Source organism: Ambystoma mexicanum, chromosome 1q (assembly GCF_040938575.1).
Source record: "Ambystoma mexicanum isolate Mex_15411 chromosome 1q, UKY_AmexF1_1, whole genome shotgun sequence".
NCBI lineage: Eukaryota > Metazoa > Chordata > Amphibia > Caudata > Ambystomatidae > Ambystoma > Ambystoma mexicanum.
In genome coordinates this window covers 930,268,668-930,282,185 of record NC_090922.1, presented here as the reverse complement: position 1 = coordinate 930,282,185, position 13,518 = coordinate 930,268,668, and the positions used below count along the sequence as shown (strand labels likewise).

Below are 13,518 nucleotides of genomic sequence, written 5' to 3'. Positions count from 1 at the left end.
CCTTTAGATGAAGCCCATAGGGACCTTCTCGATAAGGCTCTGCTGGCACCAAAGGCTTGATCCCTGACAAAAGGATAGAACTTTGTCTCATGCTTATCTCATGCTTATATGCTCTGCCTTGTCTAGTCTTGTTTTGCTTTATATTTACGATTGGATTCTGACAAATGATGTATTTTAAAGGTTTGTACAAACCAATAAAAAATAAAAAAAATAAAAAAATAAAAAATAACAAATTGCATAAGCTTCAATTCAAGTAGCATGCTAGGCTGAGTTAGTAGTCTAGTCAGATGGCAGCTGATTGAAAGGTTATGTACATACATAGTTTGGCGTGGTAGAAAGTTTGTGCACAATCACAGTATAGGCTTGTTAGCGGTAAGGGCCAAATACTAAATAGGTGGGCTAGTATACTGTACTCTGATAAGGAGGGGGCTGACAGGATGAGCTGAAGGAGGCTAGGCATACAATTATAGTCAGCTGTCTATGTATATAGCCTAACGGCACGACCAAGCAGTGGTTAAAGTAGGCAGTTAAACAGTAATCATTCAAATTGATGTTGAGCCGAAGGGCATCAGCAAATGATAGGTAACATTGACCACTATGTAGTAGGCCAAATTAATCAAGACTAGTCTACTATAAGGAGTATACAAGTTAGACAGTACAATGTGTCATACTGGCATAAGAAGAGGTAGTAATCATAAACATAGTTGAGGTAGTATGGACACCATAATATGTATAGAAGGTGGCCATTATATTCCACATAATAGGCAACAAGTAGTCCCACAAAACTGTGCAAATTTATAGTTTAGCTGTTGGGATAGTGATGTTCAGTGTGTTCAGGGTCCGAAAAGAGTCAGTGCTCACGAAACTTAAGTCTAGCATATAGTTATGGTTGCAATGTATAGAGTCTGTGTAGCGGATTAGAGTCCCAAAGATGCCTGAAGTGCAAGGAGATCAACAGAGTGTGTCACAATTATTTTGAATCAATACAGCATTTAATACTTGGAGCACTGGTCGCTGCTAGCAGTTGACTGAAATGGAAATCACAGTGTCGTACCTTTAGGAATAAGGACCAAAGGACTGGGCCACACCGCGCCTTCTATGCGCCGAACAGGCACAAAACAGGGCCTTTTCCTGTGGGCCTTCTCCAGTAGGGCCGCAGCCGGCGTCTTCGGCCTGCCGGATTGGTGCTTACTAAATGCAACGTAGATTGCCTCAGTCGGGCCGTCCGCCATTTTAAAATCAGGCGGAATCAGGCTTGGAGGCGAAATCAACAAAATAAAGGTAATTCCTTATTGAGGTGGGGTGGGTGCCGTGGGTGGGCAAGGCAAAGGTGAAAATCAAGAGAAAAGTGCCTTATGGCACCGTGATCAGCTCACCTCACACCGAGGGGGGAGCAAGTTCATCGCGGTAGCAGCAATCAGCTGTTTGTGATCGCTGTGTAGTTGCGTTGATGCTTCTGTTGCCGAGCAGGGCTCCTGCCCTCTCCGTGGGATGGATACAACTGTGAGTGTGGCGCAAAATAGGGCCTTTTCCTGCGGGCCTTCTCCAGAAGGGTAGCAGCCGGCGTCTTACGCCTGCCGGCAGATTGGTGCTTACTAAATGCACCTCTGTTGCTGGGCAATGTAGATTGCCTCCGTTTCTCACCCGTGTGTGTTCGCTGGTGGTTAATAACATATCTCTTCCAAGCAAACCCTTTCCCACATTCAGTGCACTCATATGGTTTCTCACCTCTATGTGTTCTCTGGTGGTAAATAGGAAATGCATTCTTAGCAAACCCTTTCCCACATTCCCTGTACTCATAACAACACTGGCTTGCTAGAAACACCAAGAGCTTGTCTTTCCTATGTGGAGCACAGATCTTTTCCTCACTCTGCCCAACGGATATGGAATGCCCTTCCATTGGATCTTAGATCCTGCACTAATCTGCAGATCTTTAAAAGCAGGCTGAAAACGTATCTATTTGAGTAAATTTATGGCAACCATCTAATTTCGTGCTTTCCATAACCTCCACTTTTCCCTGTTGATTCTTTTTCTTCTTTGTGTTCATGTGTTGTTGGTGCCCCAATGCCTCTGGGCTTTGTCTTGTGCACGGTATAAATAAAATAAATAAATAAAATAAATTGAAGTACTGTGGTGTGGTTAAAAGTGTTGAAGTGGCAAGTCCACAAAATCACATTGTGAATCATTGTGGAAACATCCTGAGAAATCAACATTGCGTTTATCAAATCCCTTCTGAGATTAATAAAATGGCATCTTTTGAAAAAACTTGCCAAAGTTGTCCGCCTCACATTTCTGACCCCAAACAGTACCCATTCAACATAGAACAAGGAAAGTAGTTTAGCAATAATAAGTATATCAGGATTTTGTATAATGTATCATGCTGGATTTCTCACACTTGCAAATCCTGTAATTATAGCTGCTATTACCCAATTTAATGGTACACAATTTATCAATCCCAGAAGGATGGAGGGGGGATTGAGCCTTGCTGATATGCAAACTTGTGGAACTCAGTATTACCCCAGGTCGAAGGCAAGCGCTTAACCTGTGAGCTAGCTACTCAGATACATTTATGTGTGCCACTGTCTCTTTGAGCATTGTGCCCTACAGCCGAACCTGGCCTTGCATTAATTTTTCCATCACTTAATCACCTTTTTTATCGGACATTGGAATAAAAATACATTCTGGCTGGCATAATGATATTGCAGATAAATATTGAAGATTATGGATTTGGTGATGGGTATCTTACTCCCCAAATCAAGGATTACTTATACTACAAAATTCCTGGTCAGTTTAGGTGGGGAAAACAGTTTTTGCACGTACTCGTGTACAGATTTATGTGCAGGAGTGGGCATATCCTACTATGATTTCTTATGGGAATTCAGGACCAATATACACCAATTCCTTACTCGCCCATGCAAACTATTCCTCACCAATCACGAGTGGCAGGGAAGAATTTTGCAGCCAGGCCACAGGATATCTGCTGGCATAATCAACAACCACTAGGATAAACCTCCTGCCAGAGGATGTAGTGGGATCAAGAGGACCAACAATGTTGATACCCTACCCTCCCAAATGGTATACCGATGAGTGGTACCAATGTAGCTGGATCTTTGCTCTACTTTTGCCAGACAACTGACCAGTTGGTGAACTCTTGTGCTGGTTTTCTACTTGGATCCTCATTTTGGGCCAGTAGAAATACATGGATAACCTCTGCTTAGTCCTCTTGACACCAGGCTGATCTGCAAGATGGATTTTTTGTGCCAACTGCAGGAGGTAGGGTCTCACAGACTGAGGGATGACCAACTTCCTATGGTCTCCTGCTGTGGACTCTATGGATCTGCTTTAGAGCAACCCACCTTCCCACTAGATCTGTGTTTCCCAGGGAGCTCATGCTCCAACTGGAAGCAGGCCTGTCTCCTTAGGCCTTCCAAAGCTGGATATTCTCTCTGACCTTGACAGTTTCTTCCTAGAATTTCCCTCCTTCTGCAAGTAAACTGTGCAGTTCGGGGTGTTCATGGGGACAGAACACACCAGGTAATGCCTCTTCCTTGTCGGTTTTAGATGCTTGGTCAGGTACCTCAACGGCAGTTCCTGGTACTTTAGGGGGTGACTCCTTGGCCTTGGGTTTCCCCTTTGACTTGGCTAAAGTAGCCTTCTTTGTGTGTGGCCTTGTATTTGGTCGTTCTGCAGTATCTCCCACACAACCTAGGTCTTTGAGATCATTTCCTAGCAGAATTCTACTTGGGACTTGCCTATGGACGCCTAAAGGAATCCTACCCACTCCCCCATTTAATGCTATAGTGACAGTATTTATGAGAATGTTTGAGGGGGCTATTTGCTAACTTGGTGGGTTTTAGAGGTGCGCTGGCCAGCTCCTCCTGCTTTACCAAAGTTGAATCCACCACAGTTAAACGAGCTCCAGTGTCCCTGATAGCAGTGGTATCTGCACCATCTACCAGTACACAAACCTTAAAAGTGGCACTTGGTATTGACAGGGATGGCTGCATGCTCAGCAGAAACTTGCTACTCTTAGGACCCAAGTGACACCAGAGTTACTTATTCTCCAACGCTTCTGAGCAAGAAGTCAAAAGTGAGTTGCCCCTGTGAGAATACTCCCCTCATCATAAGGCAGGGCCACGTTCACAGAGTGGACCCCATGGTCTTACCATTACATCTGGTACCCCTCACATTGTCACTCACTCCATAGGTAACACACAAGCCTGAGGTTCTGTGTATGTAGGGAGGCGTGCTTAGTGTAGCCAGACTCGTTTGGGATCGTAAATCCCACTATCCTAGACAAAATCTCCATTTGACTCATCCCCCTTAAACGCTTGTGGTCCTTATGGGAACCAGGCTTTTTAGGTCCCCTTTCTTTTCTTTCTGCATCGTCCCATCTTCTCAGGCTTACTAGAAGCACCCAGGTCCTTATGGGACACCCTGTAGGAAATTCTCTCGTCAGCAGCAATAAAGCTTACCTCTTAGGATCTAACCCCTAATCAGCTAAGTGCTGTTTGCGCTCCAGAGAACATGAAGGAAAAATGTGCTCCAGAATGACTAAATTCTTCATGCCTTCAAGAGGATTACCTTATGGTCTTCTACCCACCCACATAGGTTTTTAAGAGATTCATTGACCTATTGGACCCAAGTTACATGCCCCTATGCATGGGTAAATAATAGAACAAGTGGTGTTTGATTACCTATATCCTTCATTAAGCTACTACGCACTAGTCGCCTTTAGTCTCCATGCACACAAGAAGCATCTACTTGACACTCATGTTTAGAGAGGAGTCTGGTGCAAATCAGGCTGCTGCGTCTGTGGTTGGCAGGTTCTGCCTCGTTTGGACCTGGCTATCCTCGGTTCTCCCCAGAACCTCAGGCCACAATGAGCACTCACATCTGCTAGCCCTCTGTTCTGCCTCCCTTTCTGGTGTCCTGGGCCAACTACTTATTACCTGCAAAATGACCACTCTGCATGTGTGGTTTTGTCATATCTGCTCTTTTCAACAGTAATGGGTGTCACATTTAGAGGTAGAACTTTGTAGCATTATAAAGACGTGTTCCTTTGTAATCTATCTTAACCGGCAATCTGTTATCGCAAGGTGCCATCATCTTCCCTGTTAGCTGTTAATTCTCGTTTAACTCTAGAACCACTTGGGTTTGCAAATGTAAAGAGTGGCCATGCAAGCCTTGTGTGTTAACTGGCCATTTCCTGTATCGGATAAACAAATTAAGGCAGGCTCACCACAACTTCCTTGTCGTTGCTTTGAGCTACAGACCTTAAGAGCATTTTGCCGCTAAGGCCCTGTCGCCCACATGTTTAGGTTTGCAGAGCTAAGGTAATGCAAGTAAAATGACAGTATACGTTGTATGTATTCTTTTCAAGTGGCTGCCCCACTCTTACATTTTAGGGCTACAGGTTGTATAAGCTATGAAATCTGTTTTAAATTATTCTGAGTTTATGTCTGAGCCCCACAGTACCTCAGGAGTGGTGAAGATGCAGCTGGATTCTTTCACAGTGCAACAGCGGTGGACCCGGTCTCCTGTTCCTTGGTCGTGGTGACGAAAGAATGGACTCTGTTTGTTATGGGGAATTCTCATAAATGTGCTAATTCCCTTCACCTTCGAGGCACCCAGCAACTTTGCTGGATTTTGAGGACTTGATTTGTTTACCTGTAAAGTGTGAGCCTTTTTTTCCCACTCTTTCATGTATTTTGATGTATGTTTGTGTTCTTTGATTATGGAGTTTTAAAATAACTCCATAGGCATCTTTTCATGTGTGTTACACAGCACCCTCAGTGCAGTGATTAAGTGATGCCTTTTTAGACTTCCCGAAGGTTTAAAAACCTTCTCTGGGATAAACTACTGTTTCCCAGAGAATATAAGTTTAAATTGACTTACTATTCTTTTTTAAATTCCTAGACCCAGCACACAATATCTTCCTATAGAGTGCTGGAGGGGTTACCTAGTATCCCCTGTTTCTAGAAACTCATGTAGCAGTCAAAAGCTACCCTTTTCTATCGAAATGGCTGGTGGCAGTGGTTTTAGAACAAACTACCATGATTTTTCCTGACCGTGAACCTAGGTAGCTAAAAATTGCGGGGGCCATGTTTTTCAAGATGGCGCCTTAAGCCCTTTTATTTAAACGGTTCCCAGTATTTTTTTTTCACCATTTCTTTTTGGAAAGGTCCTTCTAGTGTTTGTCTCTGCGCCCCAAACCAGGTTTGGTCCCTTTGTTTCCATGCCTTTAGCGGGCTTCAGGACTGAAGACCGCCTCTGACGTCTGAGTGTCTGGGGTGGGCAGGAAGTGAGGGAGGTACCCGAAACTCGATGTGCTTAGTCTTCTAGGAGACCCAAATACACTCTGACGTGATTGGCTGGCTGACTGTCCGGCAAGGACAGCCACCCTGCTGGGTGAGTGGCAGCTAGACTGGAATGAATGGGAGAAAACTGTTTAAAAGGCGAGTCTCCTGGACTGGAAAGCAGAGTCGACCACTAGAACGAAAGAACCGAAGACGAGCTGGAAGAGGACGGCTGCTGCAACTCCTGGACCGTTGGTTTGACCGGTGAAGCCCTGCTGCAGGTCTGAATTGCCAAGTTCATCTCGACAGAGAAGCCCCTTCAAGGACGTCTTCTTCCTTTGTGTTGGTGGGACCAATTAACTCATAAGTCACATGGATACCATTCTCAAAGCTGGTTAGGATTAACCAGGGGGAAGGACACCAGCTTGTGTGCTTGAAGAACAGCTACTCGAACTGAAGTGACTCAATTTTGTCAGTGTTTTCCGATAATCCTGTGCAGTGCAGGAGTCCCCTGACGTCCTCCCTCTCGTCATCATGACCGAGGCTCGGGAACAGTGAGATCTGAAGGAACTGCAGGGAACCAACGTCTTCAGCTGCATCTTTTGCTTCATACTAAGGTACTGTGCCAACCTGATTGAGAGTACGCTTCTCTTGCGGTGAAAGTTCGTGGACCTTCCAAACTTACAGGCCTAATCAGCTTGTGACCCAACATATGATTCTTTTTCGTACAAACTACTTCTGAGAACTTTGGCAAAGACTTTACCGTTTACTTCAAGAACTGCTCTTTCCTATCAAAGACACTAGTCCATTCACTTTGGCCTATGCCTATTGAACTGAATCGAGTCCTCTAGTGAACTATAACTATTTGCACTGCCTATGAAAGTATTTGTGATCTATTCTATTAACTTGTGCCTTTTGGCTTCCCATTCAAAGTGACTAAAATGCCCTTTAGCTCCTATTTCAGGGGAACTTAAATTGTTCAGAAAATTATTAGTTTTGTGTTGAAGTATATTTGTGTATAATATTTAGTTGCCTCCTTCTAGTGAATGTTTTCTAAATGATTGTGTAATAAATGTAGAAGTGTTTTACCAAGAAACCTCGAGTGTAAGTGTCTACTCTAACCACTGTGATTGTAAGACCACTGTGTAATTTCTTGTACTGCTCACATTCCCTCTTGAGATAAGCCTGGCTGCTCATCTCGCTACCAATTTGCTTACACCTGTAGTCCTAATTGTAGGTGGTGGCCCCAGAGGGTACTGCAAGCAATTCTGCCTAACACTCTGGGAGCATTTTTACAGCAGCAGTCAAGAGAAAGGACTCCTCATCAAGGAATTCCACGTACATACTCCCATGTCAGTCTGCAGTTTTACAAGCTCCAAGGATGAACCTTTACCATCCAGACAATCCGCCTCGATTCTTCGGTCCTGCACTCTAGTGAGGGGACTTTGAGGAGGGGGATCTAGTCTATGGAGGTCCAACTGGAGCTCACCCAAGTTCTGGGACGATTATTTCATGGGCAAATGATGCACTGCAATTGGAGCTGACGGTCCCCTGGTATTGGCGGTTTGCAACCCAGAAAGGTCAGAGCATGTCGAGAGATGGCTCGTTCTGCAGGTTATTTTATGGCTAGTAGGTCCCACCAGCCAAAGAGGAGTCGTCCTCTTCGGAGCCCTTCTTCGGAGCTCCTCTGTCGATTCAGAAATGGGGTCAGGACAGCACTTGTCTTCGTCGTTACTGCGAGGGGCTGCAGGCATCTCTGGTAGTCTGCTTCGGATCTTCTGTTCTAGTGGTCAACTTGCCTTCTACCTCCGGAACCTCCACTTTTATCAAGATTTCATACTCAACCCCTGCAAACTCTCCCTGCTGTTTACTGAAAGGGACAGGTGGCTCAATCCTATCAGGACCCGTCAGCCCCCAAGTGGGAACTGGTTCTTTTCAGGTACACCAGAAGACAAAGGATAGCAGCGATTTGGGATCCTCCCATGCTTCCTGTCCTCGCAGACACAATGGACCCTCGGCAGGCTACACAAAGGTTTTTAGCCGAAGACCAAACTCAAATCCGGACCTCCCCCTCCCAGGATGGTAGAAGGACCACGAAAGAACAACCACACAAGAAATACTGTCACCAGACATAATTCTAGGGTTGTTACTGTAACACAATTGTTATAGGAGCTGTGAGAAAGGGGATACTAGGTAACCCACCAGCACTCCACATAGGGTGGTGTGTGCTGATCTCTCAAAAGGAAAAGCTAAGAAGGATAAAAAGTATCCCTCTAACCTTGAGAACAGTAGTTCTTAAGGAATATCAAAGAATGTAAAATAGAGAGGCCAAAGGCTTCTCAGCAACACTGCACATAGGGTGCTATGTGCTGCACAAGTGAAACACAGATGCCTGTTCAAAGTTATTGAGGAAAGCATGACTCCATAAAAATAAAGTAAAAACACAATGAACATGGTCATAGCAAAAACAATGAATGAGGGAGGGGGGAAACTCCCCTCATTGAAGAGAAAAAGGTCCGGAAGTCCATCAAACAGTGCTGGGGGGGGGGTCTTACTAGGAGAGGAGAGTAAACATAAAACTGCTCTTATTAGACACCTGGTGATCCACCAATCTCTGCAATAGTTCACTTTTAACACCAGAATTTGGTAGGCCATTTTCTGAGCACATTTTTCTAAAGTCAACTTTGTGTTGGAAAAGGGTCTCCGAAGTGTATGTTTCCTTTCTATGATATGTTAAGTAACCTTTACAGGGCCAAAACATTTTAAAACTCTTCTGTGCATCAGGAACGGTCTGATCTACACTGAGTGCCAAACACCTTTTCCCATCACTGAGCACCAATATATTAAGAGGGATTTTCAGAATGAACCCTGGGTTTGGAGTCCAACCTATTGTGGTGAACGGAAAAGACCCTCATGATTAGCCAAACCTAGTCGAGATGGAATAGCCGAGCAGCAAGACGTAGACCCCAAAGGTTGAGAGTGGTCTAGGGCTACAATGATACATGCAGAGTAGTCTTATAATTAGTTAGAAGATGTACAAAAATATACAATTATTTATTAGAGCTTTGAATACACAATAAGCAATAAAAACCCAAGGTAAATATCGCACTATTATCATACACATACTAGTCATGCATCTGAAATGGGTGACTCGCGCTCTGATTTATGTATATATATCGAATAGCTTTTGTTCTCAAAATTTGAGGAAATAATGAAATTTGCAATAGTATATTGCAGAAATCCAATGTATTCCTGCTGTTCACAGCAGGAATAATTTGGATTTCTGCAACATACTATTATTCCTCAAATTTTGACAACAAAAGCTAATCGATATATGTACATAAATTGGAGCGCGAGTCATCCATTTAAGATTCACGAGTTTTACCATATCACAACCCTAGATGGGTGGGTTTTGTGGAAGGGTATACGCTGCTTGTTCAAGAGTTGACTATAAACAGGAGTGGTTGCTAGCGCACAGATTTACTTTCGAACCCATACACGTTATTATTTCTATTATCATACACATATATACATTCACTTATTGGGGAGGTTCTGCTAACAGAACGCCAAGACTTTACCTTTAAAACAGACAAGCAATGTTAAGAGCAACCCTGTAATAACTGTGTATGGTAATGCAAGTAAAAAACAAGGAAAATAGTTTAGAAACAGTTGGAGCCACTTAAGTCATTTGATAGAAAGCTAGAAGAATACCCACAGATAAACCTAATAAAACATCCCAAGTCTTAAGTCCAACCCTGCTAAGAATTGGGGCCTAGTGCAAAAAAAACACCATCTCCACAATGTATACTTTGCAGTAGGTTGTATTATGTGATTTGCCAAAGCCTACGGTTGTGAGTAAATGTTTAGAAGGTGAATAAAAAGGTATGTAAACTTCTCATATGTTTCTCTCCCAATCCTACCACTAGAGAGGAGACTTGGGGGTGAGGTGGGGAGGAGGTCCTTGACCAGACAACCACCGATCTACGTCATGCAAGGGAGAGATAAGGTTAGGACATTATGCCCATACACCCCTATGGCAGAGGGGTTAGAACAGTTATGGAAAAAGAATGCAAACACGCACCCCTTACTCTGATTTCCTCAGCAACCACTTCAAGGGTTCCTAAATCCGCTGGGCCCACTTAAATCTAGGCTTGGTCTGATTGAGGGAAGTCTTGGGGGTCGCAAGTGCAGAGGTCACTTTCGGTGTCAGGATTGGGTCCGAATAATTGGCGGTTTCGCTCTTTTATTTGATGGTTCTGGAGACTGGCCACCCTTGGCATGACAAGATGAAGACCTCCGCAGCAAAGGTGACTTTAGTGGACTGCCTGGACATGAAGAAGGTGGGTTGCAGCTGGAGTCACCAGAATCGGGTGGCGTCAGGCAATTCTTGTGGTGCAAACAAAGGAGCAGGGTATGCGCAGCTTCTCTTTAGCCCGATGAACTGAAGATCTGCCAAGTTCAAATGTAGGTTCTCTAAATGGTGACAGCTGCAGGGAGGTAGCCCAAGACAGAGCTGGTTAGTCCACCGGGTGTTCCAGGGACATTCAGCTGCCACAGATCCTCGTGCAGCTATCGGGACAGGTTGTTCCCATGGGCAAGGGTTGAAGCATCAATGAGAGCAACTTCTGGAGAGAGGAGCCGGGCTTCACCGGGACTTAGCTGGAGGCAATTCTGGTGAGCTGCAATGGTTGTCATCAGTGGGCTGCACTTCTTCTTGGGGGGTCTTTACTCCTCATTTCCTCTCCTTGTAAGACTCCCAGCACTTTTTGCTGGATTTCTGGACCTTTTTCTTTCTATCCTGAATGAGGGGGAGCCTTTTTCCCATCATTCATTCTTATTTGCTCTGACGTTTGGAACTCTAGTCTGTGTTTTACCTTTACCATGGAGTCTGCTTTCCTCTATATCTCTTTAAAGGCATCCATGTTTAATTTTTGCAGCACACAGCAACTTATGTGCAGTGTTGCTGTGGGAACCCTTTGGGTTCTCCATTGAGATTGGTCCTTATCCTTTCTAACTGAAGTTCTTAAGAATAGAGGGATACTACTTTGGGAGATTAGCACACACCACCTTAGGTGGCGTGCTAAGGGGATACTGTGTATCCCCCTTCTCTCTGCTCCTGTGGCATTTTAGTCAGAGACAACTCTATAGTTATGGCTGGTGGAAGTGGATGTGCTCTAGCAACTATTGTGCTATTTTCTACCGCAGACTGCATTCACAATCTCGGTTTTCCCCAATAGGGTCAACTATGTTCCAACATGGTGGCTTCTTTCTTTTTTTGCTATTTCGATCGTGGTTGTTCTTTGTTAGCCCTTCTTCTACCATTCTGGGAGAGGGGATCTGTGTGTGCGTTTTGCCTTTGGCTTAGGTTCCAGTGTGTCTGGGCAGGCAGGAAGTGGGGGAGGAGTTTTTCACTCCCCTGCCCTTCATCTGCCTGAGTGGAACCAATCCCACTGGGGTGTGGGGAAGGTTGGCTGTCCTGATTGGACAGCCTCCCGCTCCTTTCTATAAAATGCTGAGAGAGTTTGCAGAGGAGTGTGTGGGGAAACCAAATAAAAAGCAATTCGGCCACAGGAACAGAAGAAAGAAGCTGAAGACAACCAGACACGCTTGCAGACCCTTCCAATCATTGTGAAGCGAACACTGCTGCCCTGACCCCGTTTTCTCATCGACAGAGGAGCTCTGGCGAGGACGGCTTTTTCCCTTTGGCTGGTGGGACCAACCAGCCCTGAGACGTACTAAATATTGAGCCATCTCCTGAGGTGCTGTGCGTCTCCAGAGCTGCAGCCCGCGAATACCAGGAGACCTCCGACCCATTTGCAGTGCAACGGCTTTGAAAGGCCAAATCCGTCCAGAACTTTGGTAAGCTCCAGTTGGAACTCCAGAGGCACGATCTGACTCATCGAAATCCCCTGACCAGAGTGCAGGACTTGAGAAGCAAAGATCGACCGGGCGAATACCGTCCTTTGTTGGTGCTGAGGAAAAGGAGCCAGGACCGCAGACAGACCAAGGAGACTGAAGTAATCTGTGTTCAGGTTCCTTTCTCTCGAGACTGCTGCTGAGACATCCCGTTCAGAGTCCTTTCTTTCGTCACCTGACCGAGGAATCGGGAGACCGGGTCCGTCGCTGCTGCACAGAGGAGAATCCAGCTACGTTTATTTCTTCTAACCTAAAGTACTGTGGGGTGAAAGGTAGAATTTACCTTGAACTGAATAAGTCACTTCAGGGTGACTGGAGTGTGTGAAGAGGTGTCCAGGGTGACCACTCTACCTCTGACCCAAGCTTGCCAGCTTGTGTCTCTTTAGGGAGTCCTTTCGCAGGGTCCTCCTAAATTGTATTATATTCTCAAGTAATCTTATCCTAGAGACTGAAAGTATCCTGTGGAAGTTTTGCTATTCTACTACTTTGTAAGACTTTGGCTCCACTCCTACACTGACCTTTTCATATAGTTAGGGCTTGGACTTTAAAAGGATTAGAAGCTAGGAAAGTGTCTCTAGGACGTTAAGCTCTGCTGCTGTGTGTAAAACCAACCTTTTTTCCTTCCTAAAGACTTTATCTTATGTAGTTTTGCTAACTAAATAAAATTACTTTATAACTGTGAAGTAACGCGAGTGCGTGGTAGTACCGATAAAACTGTAGAAGTCATTCGTGTCAAACCCTGAAACAATTCTAACCGCGAGCAACTACTATTCAAGTAATCACCTTCGAAAAGTATTAAGAATTCCTGTGTGTGTTTGTTAGTGAAATAAGAATGTATCTAACTTCCTTGTGTGAATAATAATAAATGTATATTTTGAATGTAACATTTCCACGATCCTTTGGGTACGACAGACTTATACTAAGCGTTGGGGACCTGTATACCAAGGGATTGTTTTATGAAGTCTTACCTCAAATGGACTTAAGGAAAACTCCCCAAACAACTTCACTGATGATCTATCAAATTGCTGCAAAAGTCCTGCTTTTATCCTGGAATTCGACTGAAGTTACACCCCAAGCCCACCAATGGTAAGGATCTGCACTGTTCAAACTGGCAGGGTCTGTGCAATCATGGACAGCCTCTGGCTAGCACATCCTGGATGTGAACTTGGTCCAAACACGCCGAGGCCCCACATCTGTCCACATTCCCAGAAAGCCACTGTGCCTGGGAAAGCAGGAGCTGGCAAGGCGGTCCCATATATAGCAATTCCGGGCTTGAAAGGGTAGGAAAGAAGAGCAAGGCACA

General features: G+C 44.8%; 1 protein-coding gene across 3 annotated transcripts in view; it reads left to right on the top strand.

Moving 5' to 3' along the window:
- RTCA (RNA 3'-terminal phosphate cyclase) overlaps positions 1 to 13,518 on the top strand; it is a 225,437-nt gene that overhangs the window by 210,102 nt on the left and 1,817 nt on the right. The window lies entirely within an intron of this gene.